The 24,303-nt window shown below is 39.9% G+C and overlaps 1 long non-coding RNA gene across 1 annotated transcript; it reads right to left on the reverse strand.

Moving 5' to 3' along the window:
• Positions 1-20,573: 20,573 nt before the first annotated feature.
• LOC129528037 (uncharacterized) lies at positions 20,574-24,043 on the reverse strand. Its single transcript, XR_008673187.2, has 3 exons — positions 23,688-24,043; positions 22,748-23,334; positions 20,574-22,227 (listed from the first exon to the last, which is right to left on the reverse strand). It is a non-coding gene; the product is annotated as an uncharacterized lncRNA (long non-coding RNA).
• Positions 24,044-24,303: the final 260 nt, after the last annotated feature.

Raw genomic sequence — 24,303 nt, forward strand, 5'->3', positions numbered from 1 at the left:
CTCGTGATCTGCCCATCTTGGCCTCTCAAAGTGCTGGGATTACAGGCATGAGCCACCGCACCCGGCCAAGAGAATGATTGTTTGTACAAGTGATATTTCAAAACCTGAAACATAGTGCCAGTTACATAGCAGGTACCCAATAAATGTTGGTTGAATGAATGAATTGAAGTATAATCATCATAAATACCCCACTAGAAGAAGTTTTTAAAATCATGTGGTGTCTCTCACTATCAGGAATTGTTTCTGCTATTTCTCCTAAAAAAACAATTGAACTCACGGAGATAGAGAGTAGAATGATGGTTACCAATGGCTGGGAAGAGTGTAGGGGGCTGCAGGGGGAAAGTAGGGATGGTTCATGGGTACAAAAAAAAATATTTAGAAAGAATGAATAAGATCTAGTATTTGATAGCATGATAGAGTACTATAGTCAACAATAATTTAATTGTACATTTAAAAATAATTAAAAGAGTATAATTGGATTGTTCGTAACACAAAGGATAAATGCTTGAGGTGATGGAGATCCCATTTTCCCTGGTGTGACTATTACACTCTATATGCCTGTATCAGAATACTCCATATACCGCATAAATATATATAATTACTACATACCCACAAAAATTAAAAATAAAAAAATTTTAAAAAGAATAATTGGGGGTACTATTGCTATTCTAGAATATTGAACATGGATCAAAATTCTTTGAGATAAAGTCTATCATCAAATCTTGTTTAGCATTTTTGACAACGCAAGTTAGCTTCCAGAAAATAATTCTAAGGCTCAAAATAACTGGTAAAACTGAGGTTAAAATTTTCAAAACCAACTATGGATAAAATGATATCTTCCTGTGAACTGATATTCCCAAAAATGATAATTGTTGAATCATCTCAGAGAAGAAGCATAACATTTAAGTTTTCCACCAAAAAAAAAAATTCATTAGCCAGATAACATGACACCCAGTTTGGCATAGTTGACAATAGATTCATATATTTCTTCCTTTTGTAAAAAACAATTTTGAGATAGTCTTGATGTGTTGCCCAGGCTAGAGTTCAGTGGCTAAATCTTGACTCAGTGCAACCTCCTCAATGTGGGGTTCAAGCAAATCTTGTGCCTCAGCCTCCTGAGTAGCTGGGACTACAGGCCCAGGCCACCACACCTGGCTAAGTTTTTGAATTTTTAGTATTTTTTGTATTTTATGTTGGTCAGACTGGTCTTGAACTCCTGACCTCAAGTGATCTGCCTACCTCAGCCTCCAAAATTGCTGATATTACAGGCATGAGCCACCAGACCGAGCCTGGATTCATATTTTTCACCTTAAATGAAGTCAACCTTCCTGTGCTCCCCCTGTAGAAGCAATCCAGTCCTGCTCCTCACTCCAACACAATTATTCCTTAAATTTCTCCCTTAACTTCCAATATTCAATTTTCTCCTACATTATAAAATGTTTTGTTGTTATCTTTTATTCCTCTCAGACTTAATTTGTTCAGGGTTAAACTATTCTCTCTTTTTCACCCACAAGATAAATCAATGTTCCCAGCTTAGTTCGTGGCACTACATTTTTACCATTCTAGAGATTCTTTTGGCTTGGGGATTTGGAGTCCTGTGTTGTAGTCTCAGACATTTTTACCAAATATATGGTATGTGTCAATATGAATTCAGGTATAAACACAGGGAAAGACCAATTGTAGGCCACAATACATATGTGTGTGTACATACATATATACGTATGTGAGTATACATACACACACGTATATACATACATATACATGTGTATTTATATGTATATATGTGACGTATGCATAAATGTAATATATATTCATATATATGTGAAATTGCAAACTGTCTTAAATCTTAAGACTTTTAAAATTAAATAGTCTAAATTAACTGTTTAAATTAAATTGAAATCTTAAAAACTTACATAGTACTCTGAATATATACACTTAATAGGATCATGAACTAGTCAGGGAGTAAAGGTAAGTTTCCCATGGAAACTGCTATTTGGATTGAGATCTGATAATGGGCAGGATTTGACAGATAAATATTGCATGTGGGGATATGTGGCATTTTATGTGTGGCATAAAAACATTCCAGGACGAAGGGATATCAAAGGCAAAGTTCCTGAGACATTTGGGATAATGGCACATATAAGAAGCTTAGAGAGGAGCAGAATAACTGGAGCACGGAGAGTGAAGTGAGATGAAGCTTGTGAAGCAGAGAAAATCCAAACCATGCAAAATCTGGTAAGACATCGATCTCTATCTTAAGAATTTGGTTTTTGAGCCAACATAGCTGACTAGACACAGACAGAAAGAGCTTCTCCCACTGACAGACCCGAACATCAAGAAAACCAGCATGCTCTGAGGAGATCTTCAAAAGGAAGGCATTAAGAGTGGAGGAGGGAGGACACAGACTCTCAGCTTAAGTGGGAGGAAGCTAAGAACCCTGCACAGAGTTGCCCAGCGCCAGATTCATTCATGGCCCCAAGTGGCTTCTAGGGAAAGGGTGAGTTAAACAGGTATGCAGTGGCCCACCCTCACCATGTAACTCCAGAATCCTAGAAGCAGGAGACCCCAGGATCCCTACAGACATTTGAGCTGGCAGAGATTGTTGCCTGGAGACTTGGCACTGATAGAACTTCTGCCTATGCAGAGCCCAAAAGGTTTGGTGTGGGAATGGCTGCAGTGGAGCACAACAAGGAACACTCATCCCCCAAGGTTTGCCATGCTCCTCTAGGTGGCTTTGGCCTTCATTGACTGTTGGAGCTGGACAGAACAGGGTGACTGTTTCCGTGGGACTGCTAGCCTCTCCCAGGTTCCATGCTTGATTGCATCTGCTTATAGCACAGCCTCAGATGCCCAACGAAGGTGCTTCTCAGCAGCCAGTGCCACTAGCTCCTTCACCAGCAGACTCTGCCTAACAGTCAGAGAACTTCTGCAGGTGGGCTCCTGGCAGCGTGCCCCCACCCACAGTCTTTCCCTCTGCTTTTCCAGGTCCACCTGCTTGCACCCCCCCGCCATCACTGTTTTGCCAGGGCACAGTTCCCCAAAGCCCATACCCACCGTTTTGCTGGAGCACTTTCAGCTTCAGCCTCCTCTCACTGTTTCACCTGTGTGTGCATGCAGACCTCAACATCATTGTCCTGCCAATGCCAGTACACATGTTCACACACATCCCACCTCCACACTGCTGCCCGTGTAAGCATGCAGACCTTGCCGTCCTGCTGCCACCAGCACATGCATGCAATCACAGGCCCACTGCCACCACCCTGATGAAATGCTCTTGCCAGCACTCCCCTTAAGAGTATTGTTTCCGGTGCACCAGGAACACCTCAGCCCCTCCAGCACAGCAGGTGCCCAACCTCAAGGGGCCAGAGAACAAAGTTATGGGCCTTGTTCCATATCTCCAGGGTTACAGCATGCAAACCAGGAGTGCTGAGCTTAGCCATGGTCCCCTAATATCATGCAGAAATGAAGCAAGTTGACTGAATCTAGCTTATACCACAGTCAAACCCTCAACAGCATAAAATAATATAAAAGCAAAAAGCCCCACCCAAAGGACAGCAGCTTCAAAGATTAAAAGAATAACTGCCCCTATGAATGGGAAAGAACCAGTGCAAGAACTCTGGCAACTCAAAAAGCCAGAGTGTCTTCTTACCTCTAAATGTTTCATACTAGTTCCCTAGCAATGGTTGTTAACCAGACTGAAACAGCTGGAAAGACAGACATAGAATTCAGAATCTGGATGGCAATGAAGATCATGGAAGTTCAGGAGAAAATTGAAACCCAATGCAAGAAATATAATGACTTCAGTAAAATGATATAATAGCTGAAAGATAAAATAGCCATTTTAAGAAAGAACCAAACTGATATGATACAGCTGAAAAACTCACTACAAGAATTTCATAATATAATCAGAAGTATTAATAGCAGAATATACCAATCTGAGGGCAGAATCACAGAGCTTAAAGACCAGTTATTTGAACCAACTGTGTCAGACAAAAATAAAGAATAAAAAATAATGAACAAAAACTCCAAGAAATAAGAGATCATGTAAAAAGACAATCCCATGGCTCATTAGCATCCCTGAAAGAGAGGGAGAGACAGCAACAACTTGGAAAATATATTTGATGATATAGTCCATGAGAACTTCCTCAACCTCACTAGAGAATTTGACATTCAAATTTAGGAAATGCAGAGCACCACTATGAGATACTATTCAAGATGACAATCCCCAAGACATAGTAATCAGATTCTTTAATGTCAATGCAAAAGAAAAAACATGAAAGGCAGCTAGAAAGAAGGGGCAGGTCACATATGAAGGGAACCCATCAGGCTAATGGTGGATCTTTCAGCAGAAACCCTGCAACCCAAAAGAGATTGAGGGCCTATAGTCAGCATCCTTAAAGAAAATAAATTCCAACCAAGAATTTCATATCCAGCCAAACAAATCTTTATAAGGGAAGGAGAAATAAAATCCTTTTCAGATAGGCAAATGCTAAGGGAATTCATTACCACTAGACCTTCCTTACAGTAGGTCCTTAAGGGAGTGTTAAACATTGAAATTAAAGAACAATACTGGCAACCACAAAAACACACTTAAGTACATAGCCAACTGACACTAAAAGCAACTTTACAATCAAATCTACATAATAACAACACAATGCACAATGTTAGGGTCAATATTGACCTGGTATATAAATGAGCTAAATGCCCCACTTCTAAGTCACAGAATGGCAAGTAGGATAAAGAAGCAAGATCCAGCCAGGCATGGTGGCTCACTCTCTAATCCCAGCACTTTCGGAGGCTGAGGCGGGTGGATCACAAGGTCAGGAGTTCGAGACCAGCCTTGCCAACATGGTGAAACCCCGTCTCTACTAAAAATACAAAAATTAGCCAGCATGGTGGCACACACCTATAACCTCAGTTACTTGGGAGGCTGAGGCAGAAGAATTGCTTGAACCCAGGAGGCAGAGATTGCAGTGAGTCAAGATTGCACCACTGCACTCCAGCCTGGGTGACACAGTGAGGCTCCATTTTGGGGGGTGTGGTGGGAAGCAAGATCCAACTGTATGTTGTCTTCAAGAGACCCATCTTACATGCAATGACATCCATAGGCTCAAAGTAATGAGATGGGGAAGAAAAATAAAGCAAACAGAAAACAGAAAAGATCAGTGGTTGCTATTATGATTTCAGTCAAAACAGATATTAAACAAAAAATGATGAAAAAGAACAAAGCAAGGCATTGCACAATGATAAAGGATACAATTTAATAAGAAGACTTTAACTATTCTAAATATATATGGACCCAACATTGGAGTGTCCAGATCTATAAAACAAGTTCTTAGACACCTAGGATGAGACTTAAATAACCACACAATAATAGTGGGACACTTCAACAATCCACTGACATTGTTAGACAGATCATTGAAAAAAACTAACAAATATATTTGGGACTTTAACTTGACAACCAAATAGAAGTAACAAACATCTATAGAATACTCCACCCAAAAAAAGAATATGCATTATTCTCATCTGCACACAGCACATACTCTAAGATCAACTAAACTTTCAGACATAAAGCGATTATCAGCAAATTAAAAAATAAAATAAAATCATACCAACCACACCCTTGGACCAAAGCACAATAAGAATAGAAACCAATACCAAGAACATCTCTCAAAATGATACGATTGCATGGAAACTTAAAAATCTGCACCAAAATGACTTTTGAGTTAGCAATGGAATTACGGCAGAAATTAAGAAATTGTTTAAAACTAATGAAAACAAAAATACAACATCTCTGGGACACAGAATCTCTGGGACACAGATAAAAAAATTATAGCACGAAACACCTGCATTAAAAAGTTAGAAAGATCTCAAATTAACAACCTAATATCACATCTAGAGGTACTAGAAAAATAAGAACAAACCAACCCCCAAGCTAGCAGAAGAAGAACAACAAAAAAATACAAAATCAGATCAAAGCTTAACGAAATTGAGATTTGAAAGACATCACAAAAGATGTGTGAAACCGAGAGTTGCTTTTTTTTAGAAACAATAAACAAGACTGACAGACTGCTAGCTAGACTAATAAAGAAAAAAAGAGAGAGAAGATCCAAATAAACAAAACCAGAAATGACAACCTCCAACCAACCTCACAGAAATACAAAATACCCGATTCCATTATGAAAACTTCTTTGAAAGCAAACTAAAAAACCTAGAAGAAATGGATAAATTCCTAGACACATACAACCTCCCAAGATTGAGCCAAGAAGAAATTGAAGCCCTTGGGGGGAGGAGCCAAGATGGCCGAATAGGAACAGCTCCACTCTACAGCTCCCAGTGTGACCGACACAGAAGACGGGTGATTTCTGCATCTCCAACTTAGGTACTGGGTTCATCTCACTGGGGAGTGCCAGAGAGTAGGTGCAGGACAGTGGGTGCAGGACAGTGGGTGCAGGACAGTAGTTGCAGCACACCATGCATGACCTGAAGCAGGGTGAGGCATCACCTCACCCGGGAAGCACAATGGGTCAGGGAATTCCCTTTCCTAGTCAAAGAAAGGGGTGACAGACGGCACCTGGAATATCGGGTCACTCACACCCTAATACTGCACTTTTCCAACAGGCTTAAAAATGGGACACCAGGAAATTATATCCCACACATGGTTCAGAGGGTCCTATGCCCATGGAGTCTTGCTCATTGCTAGCACAGCAGTCCAAGATCAAACTGCAAGGCAGCAGCGAGGCTGGGGGAGGAGCCCCGCCATTGCTGAGTTAGTTGTTTGATTAGGTAAACAAAGCAGCTGGGAAGCTCGAACTGGGTGGAGCCCATCACAGCTCAAGGAGGCCTGCCTGCCGCTGTAGGCTTCACCTGTGGGGGCAGGGCACAGACAAACAAAAAGACAGCAGTAACCTCTGCAGAATTAAATGTCCCTCTCTGACAGTTTGAAGAGAGTAGTTGTTCTCCCAGCACGCAGCTGGAGATCTGAGATCGGGCAGACTGCCTCCTCAAGTAGGTCCCTGACCCCCGAGTAGCCTAACTGGGAGGCACCCCCCAGTAGGGTGGACTGACACCTCACACGGCCGGGTACTCCTCTGAGACAAAACTTCCAGAGGAACGATCAGGCAACAGCATTTGCGGTTCACCAATATCTGCTGTTCTGCAGCCACCGCTGCAGATACCCAGGCAAACAGGATCTGGAGTGGCCCTCTAGCAAACTCCAACAGACCTGCAGCTGAGGGTCCTGTCTATTAGAAGGAAAACTAACAAAAAGAAGGACATCCACACCAAAAACCCATCTGTACGTCACCATCGTCAAAGACCAAAGGTAGATAAAACCACAAAGATGGGAAAAAACACAGCAGAAAACTGGAAACTCTAAAAATCAGAGTGCCTCTCCTACTCCAAAGGAACGCAGCTCCTCACCAGCAATGGAACAAAGCTGGATGGAGAATGATTTTGACAAGTTGAGAGAAGAAGCCTTCAGAAGATCAAACAACCCCGTGCTAAAGGAGGAAGTTCGAACCAAAGGCAAAGAAGTTAAAAGCTTTGAAAAAAAATTAGACAAATGGATAACTAGAATAACCAATGCAGAGAAGTCCTTAAAGGACCTGACAGAGCTGAAAACCAAGGCACGAGAGCTACCTGACAAATGCAGAAGCCTCAGTAGCTGATGCGATCAACTGGAAGAAAGGGTATCAGTGATGGAAGATGAAATGAATGAAATGAAGCAAGAAGAGAAGTTTAGAGAAAAAAAATAAAAAGAAATGAAAAAAATATCTAAGAAATATGGGACTATGAGAAAAGACCAAATCTACGTCTGATTGGTGTACCTGAAAGTGATGGGGAGAATGGAACCAAGTTGGAAAACACTCTGTAGGATATTATACAGGAGAACTTCCCCAATCTAGCAAGGCAGGCCAACATTCAAGTTCAGGAAATACAGAGAATGCCACAAAGATACTCCTCGAGAAGAGCAACTCCAAGACACATAACTGTCAGATTCACCAAAGTTGAAATGAAGGAAAAAATGATAAGGGCAGCCAGAGAGAAAGGCTGGGTTACCCAGAAAGGGAAGCCCATCAGACTAACAGTTGATTTCTTGGCAGAAAATCCACAAGCCAGAATAGAGTGGGGACCAATATTCAACATTCTTAAAGAAAAGAATTTTCAACCCAGAATTTCATATCCAGCCAAACTAAGCTTCATAAGTGAAGGAGAAATAAAATCCTTTACAGACAAGCAAATGCTGAGAGATTTTGTCACCACCAGGCCTGCCCTAAAAGAGCTCCTGAAGGAAGCACTAAACATGGAAAGGAACGACCGGTACCAGCCACTGCAAAAACATGCCAAATTGTAAAGACCATCAAGCCTAGGAAGAAACTGCATCAACTGACAAGCAGAATAACCAGCTAACAGCATAATGACAGGATCAAATTCACACATAACAATATTAACTTTAAATGTAAACGGGCTAAATGCTCCAATTAACAGACACAGACTAGCAAATTGGATAAAGAGTCAAGACCCATCAGTGTGCTGTATTCAGGAAACCCATCTCACATGCAGAGACACACATAGGCTCAAAATAAAAGGATGGAGGAAGATCTACCAAGCAAATGGAAAACAAAAAAAGGCAGGAGTTGCAATTCTAGTCTTGGATAAAACAGACTTTAAACCAACAAAGATCAAAAGAGACAAAGAAGGCCATTACATAATGGTAAAGGGATCAATTCAACAAGGAGAGCTAAGTATCCTAAATATATATGCACCCAATACAGGAGTACCCAGATTCATAAAGCAAGTCCTTAGAGACCTAGAAAGAGACTTAGACTCCCACACAATAATAAGGGAGAGTTTAACACCTCACTGTCAACATTAGACAGATCAACAAGACAGAAAGTTAACAAGGATACCCAGGAATTGAACTCAGCTCTGCACCAAGTGGACCTAATAGACATCTACAGAACTCTCCACCCCAAATCAACAGAATATACATTCTTTTCAGCACCACACCACACCTACTCCAAAACTGCCCACATAGTTGGAAGTAAAGCTGTCCTCAGCAAATGTAAAAGAATAGAAATAATACAAAACTGTCTCTCAGACCACAGTGCAATCAAACTAGAACTCAGGATTAAGAAACTCACTCAAAACCGCTCAACTACATGGAAACTGAACAACCTGCTGCTGAATGACTACTGGGTAAATAATGAAATGAAAGCAGAAATAAAGATGTCTTTGAAACCAATGAGAACAAAGACAAAACATACCAGAATCTCTAGGACACATTGAAAGCAGTGTGTAGAGGGAAATTTATAGCACTAAACGCCCACAAGAGAAAGCAGGAAATATCTAAAATTGACACCCTAATATCACAATTAAAAGAACTAGAAAAGCAAGAGCAAACACATTCAAAAGCTAGCAGAAGGCAAGAAATAACTAAGATCAGAGCAGAACTGAAGGAAATAGAGATGCAAAAATCCCTTTAAAAAATTAATGAATCCAGGAGCTGGTTTTTTGAAAAGATGAACAAAATGGATAGACCACTAGCAAGACTAATAAAGAAGAAAAGAGAAAAGAATCAAACAGACGCAATAAAAAATGATAAAGGGGATATCACCACCAATCACACAGAAATACAACCTACCATCAGAGAATACTATAAACACATATACGCAAATAAACTAGAAAATCTACAAGAAAAGGATAAATTCTTCGACACATACACCCTCCCAAGACTAAACCAGGAAGAAGTTGAATCTCTGAGTAGACCAATAACAGGCTCTGAAATTCAGACAATAATCAATAGCTTACCAAGCAAAAAAATTCCAGGAACAGATGGATTCCACAGCTGAATTCTACCAGAGGTACAAAAAGGAGCTGGTACCATTCCTTCTAAAACTATTCCAATCAATAGAAAAAGAAGGAATCCTCCCTAACTCATTTTATGAGGCCAGCATCATCCTGATACCAAAGCATGGCAGAGACACAACCAAAAAAGAGAATTTTAGACCAATATTCTTGATGAACATCGATGCAAAAATCCTCAATAAAATACTGGCAAACCGAATCCAGCAGCACATAAAAAATCTTATCCACCATGATCAAGTGGGCTTCATCTCTGGGATGCAAGGCTGGTACAACATACACAAATCAATAAATGTAATCCAGCATATAAACAGAACCAAAGACAAAAACCACATGATTATCTCAATAGATGCAGAAAAGGCCTTTGACAAAATTCAACAACCTTCATGCTAAAAACTCTCAATAAATTAGGTATTGATGGGATGTATCTCAAAATAATAAGAGCTATCTATGACAAACCCACAGCCAATATCATACAGAATGGGCAAAAACTGGAAGCATTCCCTTTGAAAACTGCCACAAGACAGGGATGCCCTCTCTCACCACTCCTATTCAACATAGTGTTGGAAGTTCTGGCCAGGGCAATCAGGCAGGAGAAGGAAATAAAAGGTATTCAATTAGGAAAAGAGGAAGTCAAATTGTCACTGTTTGCAGATGACATGATTGTATATCTAGAAAACCCCATCGTCTCAGCCCAAAATCTCCTTAAGCTGATAAGCAACTTCAGCAAAGTCTCAGGATACAAAATCAATGTGCAAAAATCACAAGCATTCTTGTACACCAATAACAGACAAACAGTCAAATCACAAGTGAACTCTCATTCACAATTGCTTCAAAGAGAATAAAATACCTGGGAATCCAAATTACAAGGGATGTGAAGCAACTCTTCAAGGAGAACTACAAACCACTGCTCAACAAAATAAAAGATGACACAAACAAGTGGAAGAACATTCCATGCTCATGGATAGGAAAAATCAATATCCTGAAAATGGCCATACTACCCAAGGTAATTTACAGATTCAATGCCATCCCCATCAAGCTACCAATGACTTTCTTCACAGAATTGGAAAAATCCACTTTAAAGTTCATATGGAACCAAAAAAGAGCCCGCATCACCAAGTCAATCCTAAGCCAAAAGAACAAAGCTGGAGGCAACATGCTACCTGACTTCAAACTATACTACAAGGCTACATTAACCAAAACAGCATGGTACTGGTATCAAAACAGAGATATAGACCAATGGAACAGAACAGAGCCCTCAGAAATAATGCCACATATCTACAACTCTCTGACCTTTGACAAACCAGACAAAAACAAGCAACGGGGAAAGGATTCCCTATTTAATAAGTGGTGCTGGGAAAACTGGCTAGCCATATGTAGAAAGCTGAACCTGGATCTCTTCCTTACACCTTATACAGAAATTAATTCAAGATGGATTAAAGACTTAAATGTTAGACCTAAAACCATAAAAACCCTAGAAGAAAATCTAGGCAATACCATTCAGGACATAGGCATGGGCAAGGACTTCATGTCTAAAACACCAAAAGCAGTGGCAACAAAAGCCAAAATTGACAAATGGGATCTAATTAAACTAAAGAGCTTCTGCATAGTAAAAGAAACTACCATCAGAGTGAACAGGCAACCTATAGAATGGGAGAAAATTCTTGCAACCTCCTCATCTGACAAAGGGCTAATATCCAGAATCTAAAATGAACTCAAACAAATTTATGAGAAAAAAACAAACAACCCCATCAAAAAGTGGGCAAAAGATATGAACAGACACTTCTCAAAAGAAGACATTTATGCAGCCAAAAAACACACGAAAAAATGCTCGTCATTACTGGCCATCTGAGAAATGCAAATCAAAACCACAATGAGATACCATCTCACACTAGTTAGAATGGCGATCATTAAAAACTCAGGAAACAACTGGTGCTGGAGAGGATGTGGAGAAATAGGAACACTTCTACACTGTTGGTGGGCCTGTAAACTAGTTCAACCATTGTGGAAGACAGTGTGGCGATTCCTCAGGGATTTTGAACTAGAAATACCATTTGACCCAGCCATCCCATTACTGGGTATATACTCAAAGGACTATAAATCATGCTGCTATAAAGACACATGCACACGTATGTTTATAGCGGCAATATTCACAATAGCAAAGACTTGGAACCAACATAAATGTCCCACAACGATAGAATGGATTAAGAAAATGTGGCACATATACACTATAGAATACTTTGCAGCCATAAAAAATGATGAGTTCTTGTCCTTTGTAGGGACATGGATGAAACTGGAAACCATCATTCTCAGCAAACTATCACAAGGACAAAAAACCAAACACCACATGTTCTCACTCATAGGTGGGAATTGAACAATGAGAACACATGGACACAGGAAGGGGAACATCACACACCAGGGACTGTTGTGGGGTGGGGGGAGGGGGGAGGGATAGCATTAGTTCATATACCTAATGCTAAATGACGAGTTAATGGATGCCGCACACCAACATGGCACATGTATACATATGCAGCAAACCTGCATGTTGTGCATATGTACCCTAAAACTTAAAGTATAATAATAATAAAATAAAAAAATAAAATAAATAAAAATAAATATATAAATAAATAAATAAATAAATAAATGAAATTGAAGTCCTCAACAGACCAATAATGAGTTTGGAAATTGAATCAGTAAAAAAAAAAAAAAAGGAACTGGAAAAATCTCTGGACCAAACAGATTCATAGCTGAATTCTCCAGGCTATATAAAGAAGAGTTGGTACCAATCCTACTGAAATTATTTCAAGAAATCAAGGAGGAAAGACTCCTCTCTGACTCTTTCTATGAGGCCAAGATCATTCTGACATCAAAACCTGGCAAAGACACAATGAACAAAAAACCTTCAGGCCAATATCTTTGATGAACATAAAAGCAAAAATCCTCAACAGAGTGCAAACAAACCAATTCCAGCAGCTCACCAAAAAGCAAATCCACCATGATCAAGTAAGCCTTATCCCTGGGATGCAAGGTTGGTTCAACATAGGCAAATCAATAAATGTGATTCATCACATAAACAGAAGACCACGTGATCATCTCAATAGACGCAGAAGGCCTTTGATAAAATTCAACATCCTGGCCAGGTGCGGTGGCTCAAGCCTGTAATCCCAGCACTTTGGGAGGCCAAGGTGGATGGATCACGAGGCAGGAGTTCAAGACCAGCCTGGGCAATATGGTGAAACCCCGTATCTACTAAAAATACAAAAATTAGCTGGGTGTGGTGGCAGGCACCTGTAATCCCAGCTACTTGGGAGGCTGAGGCAGAAGAATTGCTTGAACCTGGGAGGCAGAGGTTGCAGTGAGCAGAGATCCCGCCACTGCATTCCAGTCTGGGTGACAGAGTGAGACTACCTCTCAAAAAAAAAAAAAAAATTCAACATACCTTCATCTTAACAACCCTCAACAAACTAGGCATTGAGGGAACATACCCCAAAGTAATAAAAGTCATCTATAACAAACCCACAGGAAACATCATACTTAATAGGTAAAATCCAGAAGTATTCCCTCTGATAAGCAGAATAAGACAAGGATGCTCACTCTCAGCACTCCTATTCAACATAGTACTGGAAGACGTTGCCAGAACAAACAGGCAAGGTAAAGAAATAAAAGGCATCCAAATAGGAAGAGAGAAAGTCAAACTATCCCAGTTTGAAGACGTTTTGATGATACCTAGAAAACCCCGTAGTCTCTGACCAATAGCTCTTAGATCTAATAAAAAAGCTTCAGCAAAATTTCAGGATAAAAAATCAATGTATAAAAATCAGTAGCATTTCTATACATCAATGATGTCCAAGCTGAGAGCCAAATCAAGAATGCAACCCCATTCACCATAGCCAGAAAAAGAATAAAATACCTAGGAATACAGCTAACCGGCAGGTTGAAATATATCTACAATAAGAATTATAAAACACTGCTGAAAGTTACAGAGACAGCACAAACAAATGAAAGCACATTTCATGCTTATGAATAGGAAGAATTAAGAATGTTGAAATGACCATAGGGAGCTAGGCATGTTGGCTCACACCTGTAATCCCAGCACTTTTGGAGGCCAAGGCAGGTGGATCACCTGAGATTGGGAGTTCGAGACCAGTCTGACCAATATGGAGAAACCCTGTCCCTACCAAAAATACAAAATTAGCCGGGTGTGGAGGCACATGCCTGTAATCCCAGCTACTCGGGAGGCTGAGGCAGGATAATCACTTGAACCCAGGAGGCGGAGGTTGCAGTGAGCCAGATCATGCCATTGCACTCTAGCCTGGGCAACAAGAACAAAACTCCATCTCAAAAAAAAAAAAAAGCCATAGGGTCCAAAGCAATGTACAGATACATTGCTATTCCTGTCAAACTACCAACGACATTTTTCACATAATTAGAAAAAAACTATCTTAAAATTTGTATGAAACAAAAAATGAGCCCTAATAGCCAAAGCTACTTTAAGTAAAAAGAACAAAGCTGGAGTCATCATACTACTTGACTCCAAACTATACTACAAGGCTGCAGGAACCAAAACTGCATGGTACTGGTACAAAAACAGACACATAGACCAATGGAACACTTTAGAAAACCCAGAAATAAAGCCACACACTTATAACCATCTGATATTTGTCAAATTTGACAATAACAAATAATGGGGAAAGGAAGGACTTCCTATTCAATAAATGGTGGTGGGATAACTAGCTAGCCTAGCCATATGCAGAAGATTAAAACTGGACTCTTTCCTCTCACCATATACAAAAATCAACTTATGGATTAAAGACTTAAATGTAAAACCTACAACTATAAAATCCCTAGAAGAATATCTAGAAAACACTATTCAGGACAAAGGTTTTCACAAACATTTCATGATGAAGACTCTAATACCAATTGCAACTAAATCAAAAATTGACAAGTCGTACCTACTTAAATTGAAGAGCATCTACACATCAAAAGAAACTATCAACAGAGTAAACAGACAACCTACAGAATGGGAGAAAGTATTTGCAAACTATGCATCTGACCAAGTCTTAATATTCAGAATCTATAAGAAAACTGAATCAACAAACAAAAAGCAAACAATCCCCTTTAAAAATGAGCAAAGGACATGAATAGACACTTCTAAAAAGAAAACGTACTCATAGCCAGGAAGCATGTGAAAAAATGTTCAACATCACCAATTATTAGGGAAATGCAAGTGAAAACCAGAATGAGATCTCACATACTCAGAATGGCTATTATTGACAAGTTAAAAAACAACAGATGCTGGCAAGGCTGTGGAGAAAAGGGAATGGTTATACAATGCTGGTGGGAATGTAAATTAATTCAGCCACTGTGGAAAGCAGTTTGGAGATTTCTCAAAGAATTTAAAATAGAAGTACCATTCAACCCAGCAATCTCATTACTGTGTAAATATCCAAAGGACTATGTATCTTTCCACCATAAAGACACATGCAAATGTATGTTCATCACAGTCCTAGTCACAATAGGAAAGGCATGGAATGAACTTTGATGCCCATAAACCATAGACTGGATAAAGACAATGTAGTACATATATACCATGGAATACTATGCAGCAAAAAAATGAAACCATTCCCTTTGCCACAACATGGATGGAGCTGGAAGCCATTATCAAAAGCAAACTAACTCAGAAGCAGAAAATCAAATATCACATGTTCTCACTCATAAGTAGAAGCTAAACACTGACTAAACATGGACACAAAGAAGAGAACAATAGATACTAGGGCTTAGTTGAGGCTGGAAGGTGAGAGGAGGGTGAGGATGGATAAACTACTTGTTGGGTACTAGGCTAAATCACTAGGTGATGAAATAATCTGTATATCAACTCCCTGTGACACACAATTTAACTATGTAACACAACTGTAACACATCTGCACATGTACCCACGAACCTAAAACAAAAGTTGGAAAAAGAAGATAATTTGATTCTTTATTTTCAAAATAGTGGAGAGACACAAGTTTTGCATATATGGTTTTCATATTTTCTGATACAGTCTATTGCTTGGGGTATTGGCTCTAATGCTTACATTGACAATTGATATGGTTTGGCTGTGTCCCCACCCAAACCTCAACTTGAATTGTATCTCCCAGAATTCCCACATGTTGGGGGAGGGACCCGGGGGAGGTAATTGAATCATGGGGGCTGGTCTTTCCAGTGCTATTCTCTTGATAGTGAATAAGTCTCACAGGATCTGATGGGCTTATCAGGGATTTCTGCTTTTGCTTCTTCCTCATTTTCCTATTGCTGCCACCATCTAAGAAGTGCCTTTCACCTCCTGCCATGATTCTGAGGCGTCCCCAGCCAGGTGGAACTGTAAGCCCAAGTAAACCTCTTTTTGTTGCCAGTTTCAGGTATGTCTTTATTAGCAGCATGAACGTCAACTAATACAATAAGTTGGTAGCAGTAGAGTGGGCATTGCTGAAAAGATACCTGAAAATGTGGAAGTGACTTTGGAACTGGGTAACAGGCAGATGTTGGAACAGTTTGGAGGGCTCAGAAGAAGACAGAGATGTGGGAAAGTTTGGAACCTCCTAGAGATTTGTTGAATGGCTTTGACAAAAATGCTGATAGTGATATGAACAATGAGATCCAGGCTGAGGTGGTCTCAGATGGAGATGAGGAACTTGGTGGGAACTACAGCAAAGGTGACTCTTGTTATGTTTTAGCAAAGAGTCTGGTGGCATTTTGCCCCTGCCCTAGAGATTTGTGGAACTTTGAACTTGTGAGAGATGATTTAGCATATGTGGTGGAAGAAATTTCTTAGCAGCAAAGGATTCAAAAAATGACTTAGATGCTGTTAAAAGCATTCAATTTTAAAAGGGAAACAACATAAAAGTTCAAAAAATTTGCAGCCTGATGATGCAGTAGAAAAGAAAAAACATTTTTTTTTTTTTTTTTTTTTTGAGGAGAAATTGAAGCTGGCTTCAGAAATTTGCATAAGTAACAAGAGTCCTAAAGTTAATCCCCAAGACCATGAAGAAAATGTCTCCAGGCCATGTCAGAGACCTTCGTGGCAGCCCCTCCCATCACAGGCCAGCAGGCCTAGGAGGAAAAAGTGGTTTTCTGGCCTGGGCTCAGGGTCCCTGTGCTGTCTGTAGCTTAGGGACTATCCTATGTCCCAGCTGCTCCAGCCATGGCTGAAAGGGACGAACAGAGAGCTCAGGCTGTGGCTTCAGAGGGTAGAAGCCCCAAGCCTTGGCAGCTTCCATGTGGTGTTGAGCCTACAGGTGCACAGAAGTCACAAATTGAGGTTTGGGAACCTCCACCTAGATTTAGAAGATGTATGGAAACACCTGGATGCCCAGGTAAAAGTTTGCTGCAGGGGGGAGGCCATCATGGAGAACCTCTTATAGGTCAGTGCAGAAAGGAAATGCAGGATTGGAGCCCCCAAACAGAGTCCCTAATGGTGCACTGCCTAGTGAAGCTGTAAGAAGAGGACCACCATCCTCCAGACCCCAGAATGGTAGATCCACCTACAGCTTGTAACATGCACCTGGAAAAGCTGCAGACACTCAGCGCCAGCCCATGAAAGCAGCCAGGAGGGAGGCTGTCTCCTGCAAATCCACAGGGGTAGAGCTGCTCAAGACCATGGGAACCCACCTCTTGCATCAGCGTGACTTGGACGTGAGGCATGGAGTCAAAGGAGATCATTTTGGAGCTTTGACTGCCCTGCTGGATTTTGGACTTGCATGGGCCCTGTATTCCCTGTATTTTGAGCAATTTATCCCATTTGAAATGGCTGTATTTACCCAATGCCTTACCCCCATTGTATCTGGGAAGCAACTAGCTTGCTTTTGATTTTACAGGCTCATAAGTGGAAGAGACTTGCCTTGTTTCAAATGGGACTTTGGACTGTGGACTTTTGGCTTAATGCTGAATGAGTTAAGACTTTGGGGGACTGTTGGGAAGGCATGATTGGTGTTGAAATGTGAGGACATGAGATTTGGAGGGGTCAGGGGCAGAATGATATGATTTTGCTGTGTTCCCACCCAAATCTCAACTTGAATTGTATCTCCCAGAATTCCCACATGTGTGGGAGGGACCCAGGGGGAGATAATTGAATCATGTGGGCCAGTCTTTCCTGTGCTATTCTCATGATAGTGAATAAGTCTCATAAGATCTGATGGTTTTATCAGGGGTTTCTGCTTTTGCTTCTTCCTCATTTTTCTCTTGCTGCTGCCATGTAAGAGGTGGCTTTCTCCTCCCGGCCTGATTCTGAGGCTTCCCAGCCATGTAGAACTGTAAGTCCAATTAAACCTCTTTTTGTTCTTAGTTTTGGGTATGTCTTTATCAGCAGCATAAAAACTAATAAAACCGTATAATTGAATGTCCAAGTCAGAAAACATTTGAAAGTGAAAGGGGTCTCTATTAATGTTTGTCTTGGGAGAACAAGCATAAACTGGAGTTGTGCCAGGCAAACTATAACTTTTCACCCTGCGTGTTGCTTCTGTATCTCATCAGTGATCAACTCAAACTGAGCACAGTCTCCACCAATGCTTATAAATTAATTAACCAGTGAGAATAATTTGTAAATTAGCTTTCTCTAACAGCAGTGGCCTGTGTTTTTGTGAGCCTCCTATTGAGGAATAGTCTTAGGCAAAATTGATGGAGGAAACTTAGGTTGGACATCCCTTCAGTAATTTGTTAGTGTTCTATTCAATTCAAATTGAATTGGCTGCCTCAAATGCCCAGAGTTGATGCTTTACAGTTGTTATTTTCCTCTTTTCTTATCTTTGAACAGAGAAAAGTACCTGTTCTAAAGAAGTTGGCATAACTGGATCTTCCCATTCCAGTGGAACACTGGGAAAGATGGGGAAGATAAGTCCAAAGAGATATGCAAATTTAACCACCGTCTAAATGTTTGAAGACCCCAAGCCCTCCCATATCTTTTAATTTTACCATTTGTTTGCAAATTCATATGATGGCTGAAGGTAACTCTTGGGGTCTTGGGAAAATCTCACAAGAAAACACTGTGACTTTGCCATCTTTCTTCAGATTTATCATAAAATACCTAATAGAAATCTATTGCCTTCTCTGCCCCAAATAAAACCACTCCCCACAAGCTAACCCCCTTTTTTTATTATGATTCTCACAACCTCTACTCTTATCATCCTCACTATATTTTTCCTCATTCCTCAAGTCGGCCCTAATCTTAACATTGTTCAAAGGCCTCTGATCACTATCAGTAGCAAGTTCGAACTCCTTATCAAGGCACATAAGGACCTTCATTCTCTGGCTCTTGACACCTTCTACAGCTCCCACTTCGGGGAGTGCTATTCCGTTAAATATCTTCAGTAGCTCCATCTAATATTGTTGATTCCATCCCTTAACGCTTAAATAATTTAAAATCTACAGTGTACTGTATGCATGGATAAAGTGGGTTGTATTGTTCATGGATGAGTTTATGTACTTACATGTCTCTCTGACTAGATTAAAACGTCTTCAAGAGGAACAAGTTACATATTTCAAAATGTTAAGCACAGAGGGAAAAGTCAAAATATAAGGAAGTGGTGACTGAATAGAAAGCCATTTAGTTAGACATCTTTGGTGTTTCTATTCTCTTGAGGTTGTCTTAAATCCACCCCTTTTCACACTCTTTGACAATCCCTGACCGAATCTACTTATTTTATGTGAAGCAGTATAGAATAGTGGTTAAGAGTTTGGACTCTGGAGCAAGGGTGTGTGTCATCTTTAGAATAGTAGCTCCATCACTTCCTACCTGGGTCATTTTAGCAAGTTATTTAACCTTTCTGGGCCTAAATTTCCTCATCTACAGAATGGAGATAATGAACACAAGAATGCAACACCCTCATAACGTTCCTGGAAGTATTAAATGACTTGCCTTCTAAGTGTGAATGCTTATAACAATGAACAACACATAGCCAACAGTATCCAAGTGTTATTTGTGAATACACTGAAGACACTCAATTCTCCACCTCCTGAAAATCTCCTCTTCTGAATTCCAGATACATCCATCTACCTGCTTTCATCATCTGGATATTTCATAATTACTCAAATATGTCCAAAATTGACCTCTATATTTTTACCTCCAAACTAATTTCTCCTCCTGTGTTTTATATTTTAGTATCACCATGGCCTAGGTACCTGCCTTAGTCATTTGGGGCTGCTATAAGAAAATACCTTAGACCGGGAAACTTATAAACAACAGGAATGTATTTCTTACAGTTCAGGAGGAGGCTGAGAAGTCCAAGATCAAGGCACCAGCAGATTCAGCATCTGTTTAGGGTTCATTGCTAATGGACAGTGCCTTCTAGTTGTTTACCCTCACGACAGAAGGCAAAAAGGCTCCCTCCAGTCTTTTTGATAAGGGTGATAATCACATTCATGAGGGTAGAGTCCTTATGACTTAATCACTTCTCACAGGTCCCACTGCTTAATATCATCACCTTGGGGGTTAGGTTTCAACATGTGAATTCTGGGGAGACACATACATTCAGACCACAGCAGTACCCAAACCATAAATGTGAAAATCGTACTCACAGTTCCTTTCCTTTAAACTTATACATTCTACAATTCAACTAGTGCTACCAGCTTCATACCATTTTTTTTTGAATCTGCTTTCTCTACTTCAAGATAAGCTCTTTGAGCAAAAACCCTTTCCAAAGTAAAACCTATGCAGACAGTCTTTTATTTTTCCACCATCACAGATTATCTTTATTCTGTAATAGCAGTAAATCTCCTTTGAGGGTAAGCAGAGATGATTGAAAAAACTCAAAATTCATGTCTTTCTTTTCTCCCTCTCACACAATAAAAAGTGCAATGCCTTCCTAAAACAGTTGATTTTCTTGAGTCACCATATTGCTTCCCATCAATCATGCCATGTCTATTCATTTCATTGGTCACTAATCAGTCAAAAGCAATAGAAAAGTCAAAGAAGATAGGAAAATAGCATGCCAAATATTTATTGTAATATATAGTGCCACTTTACCCATCTTTTTCTGAGTTTAGCTGGACAAGTCTGGGCAGAAGATTATCTTCCTCATTACTGTTATCAAATGTGAAGGGTGTGAAACAAGTTTTGATATATGTTGAAGCCACTGCTTGAACTTCAAGGCCTTTGTGAGAACAGTTTTTTTCTTTTTCGAGGGCATCAGGCCTATTTTGTCCTTTTATTAGATGTATCTAACATTCTTTGTTTCTTTTCTTTTTCACTTTGAGGAAGATGGGAGCAGGGTAGTGTTTTTGAGTGATAAATTCATGTCTTGTTAAAGTGCATGTCAAATATGTATAAACACGTACACCACCTACAGACATTACCATATTAGCAGACCTTATGTTTGTCCCTCTTTATTCTCCTATCCATCATAGAGGAAATGAACGCCCAATGCAAAGGCACAAGATCTTTCATGTTAAGTAAATATGTTCCAAAGAAATAGAAAAATTATTTTGTTCATTGTTCCTCTAAGAAAGCTCAGATTGTGTATAGGTATGTAAAAGACATTAATGGTATAGTGATATTTTTCTTCTTCTGTGTATGTCGGAGGAAAAGAAGAATGTTCAGTAAGAACAATTTTGAAGTATTTTACTCTGGTATCAGTGTGTGAAATGACTTAGCAATTCAAGCCAATCCTTTTTTCATCTACTGCTGTTATTAATATGTTATATTTGCATGTAAAAATTGATTTGCAGCTTAGCTAATTTTTTTAATGTCTGATGGCCTATACAACACATTTTTCTAAATGTCATCCATATTGCCATTGCAACAATCAAATCTTAATTCTATGGAGGTGTTATTTATAATTCTTTATATTCTGGCCATTAAAATGACTTTGCCATTACATTAATAAAAGCATGAAATAATTTGACACTATACTAGACAAGGTAGGGAGGTGTTTACAGAGAAATACAAAATAAATAAAAGATTTCCTGTAATGTAGTAACAATTAGTTGGGTAAACAAAAGGAAATATATCCATGTGGAAAAAAATGTTTGCAAATCAACATAACAAGTAGACATCAATTTAATGTTAGAAATTTTGTTGACTTAATGTTTCTGTACTAATTCTCTAAATGTAAGAACATGTTACGATTTTTGAGATGTTGCATTTAAACATTTATACGACTATTTTGAATTTTATTGTAACAAATAGATCTTAAATCTTAACTCTAGCTCACTTTATGTCTTAGCTCAGTCCTCTGACACATTATCATAGACTTGGTGGCTTATAAACAGCAGAGACTTATTCCACAAATTTCTGGAAGCTTGAAGTCCTAGATCCAAGTGCCAGCATGATTGGTTTCTGCCGAGAACTCTCTTCTGGGTTGCAGAGTGCCAAGTTCTTGCTGAGTCCTCACAACGCAAAAGAGAGAAAGCAAGTTCTCTTGAGAGTCTTCTAACAATACTAATCCCCTCCGCGAGGGCTCCACCTTCAGGTCCTCATCTAATCCTAATTACCTCCCAAAGACCCCACCTACTCATACCCTCACATTAGGACATAGGGTTTTAAGATATGAATTTTGGAGAGAGAAAAGCATTCAGTTCATAGCACTTTATCAGCAACTCTATATTGAGTGCCAATTATGCATGACACACTGTATTAGGTAGGTCCCTGCCCTCAAGAGTTTATAATATAGAAAAAAACTCACTGTAACCCTAATTTTATCAGAAACTATTATAAAACACTGGATCTCAACCTTGGCTATATGTTAAAATCACCACGGGAACTGATGCTAAGATACCTCTCCCAGAGATTCTGGCTCAGTGGTCTCAGGTATGGCCTGGGCATTGAAATTTTTAAAAATCCCTACAAGATTTCGAATGCATAGCCTAAATTAAGAACAATTGCTCCAATCCTATGGAGAAAATTTACCTTCATCTGAAGTAATCATAGAAAGCTTCTCAGAGGTGGAGGATTGTCCATTGACAACGAATCAAACTGGATTTAAAGTTGAAAGGTGTCAGAGATCTTGACACATCAGAAACAAGGACAATTAGGCAAAGAACAATATGAAAGCAAGAAAGTCCAAGTTATGTTTGTTGATCAATGAGTAGAACTGCATAGATTACAGAAACAAAACTAAATGTGAAGCTAAAACAATTATTCCATTGACCATGTATGCGCTATAATATTTCTTCTGATAGTCACCTTTACCTCTGCAGATACAAGTAATATGTTATTCAAACTTTAGTATGGTACCTGTAAGACAGACTACATAGATGGCCATAATCATTCCCTTTTACCTGTAACTGCTCCATTTCCCAAGTCCTACCATTAAAAATTCAGAATTTCTTATTTCTTCTCTTTAATCTTTTGAATTTCTTTGGCCAATAAAATGCAGTGGGAGTTAGGAGAGGCAAGATACAAGCCCAGAGTTCAAAAGTCTTTGAATACTTGCAGTCTCTCTTTCTCTTTTGGAACCCTGTCCAGCCACAATATATGAAAACCAAAATAACCTGCTAAAAAAATGATAAAGCATATTAAGCAGAGACATGACATCCCATTTGAGGCCTTTCTAGACCAGCTAGCTTCCAGCTGACTTGGCAGTTAACCATGACTATATAAACAAGCCCACCCAAAACTTGAAGAGCCACCCAAACCCAGTTGAAACTGCCACCCTGTAGAACTGTATTCTAAAGAGACGGTTTCTATTTAATTGACTAAAATTTAGGGTCATTTGTTTTACACAAATGCTAACTGATATAATCTCACTTTCCCAGCTACGACATCTGATCCAAGGGGTACACCAAGCTGGTCAGTATGACTTCTTACTCATAACATTTTCCACTGGAATGAAATAGACACACTCTACCTTAGGCTACCACACTGGTAGTGTGTCCAGAATTGGTGGGTTCTCCAACTCGTTGACTTCAACAATGAAGCCGCGGACCCTCGCGGTGAGTGTTACAGTTCTTAAACATGGTGTGTCGGGAGTTTGTTCCTTCAGATGTTCAGATGTGTCCAGAGTTTCTTCCTTCTGGTGGGCTCGTGGTCTAGCTGGCTTCAGGAGTGAAGCTGCAGACCTTGGCAGTGAGTGTTACAGCTCACAAAGTCGGCGCAGACCCAAGAGTGAGCAGCAACAAGATTTACTGCTAACAGCCAAAGAACAAGGCTTACACAGCACTTAAAGACATCTGAGCCGGTCCTGGCAACTGGCTTGGGTGGACTGCTTTTATTCCTCTCTCTGACCGCTCCCCCCCCCCCCCCCCCCCCCCGCCAAGCCCATAGGTACATTTTACAGACAGCTGACTGGTCCATTTTACAGAGCACTGATTGGTCTGTTTTGACAGAGTGCTGATTGGTGCATTTACAAACTTTTAGCTAGACGCAGAGTGCTGATTGGTGCGTTTACAATCCTTTAGCTAGACATAAAAGTTCTCCAAGTCCACACCCTTCCCCTAGTGGAGCCCATGCCTGGGCGGACAGTG

The sequence above is a fragment of the Gorilla gorilla genome, chromosome 19 (genome assembly GCF_029281585.2).
Source record: "Gorilla gorilla gorilla isolate KB3781 chromosome 19, NHGRI_mGorGor1-v2.1_pri, whole genome shotgun sequence".
Classification (NCBI taxonomy): Eukaryota; Metazoa; Chordata; class Mammalia; order Primates; family Hominidae; genus Gorilla; species Gorilla gorilla.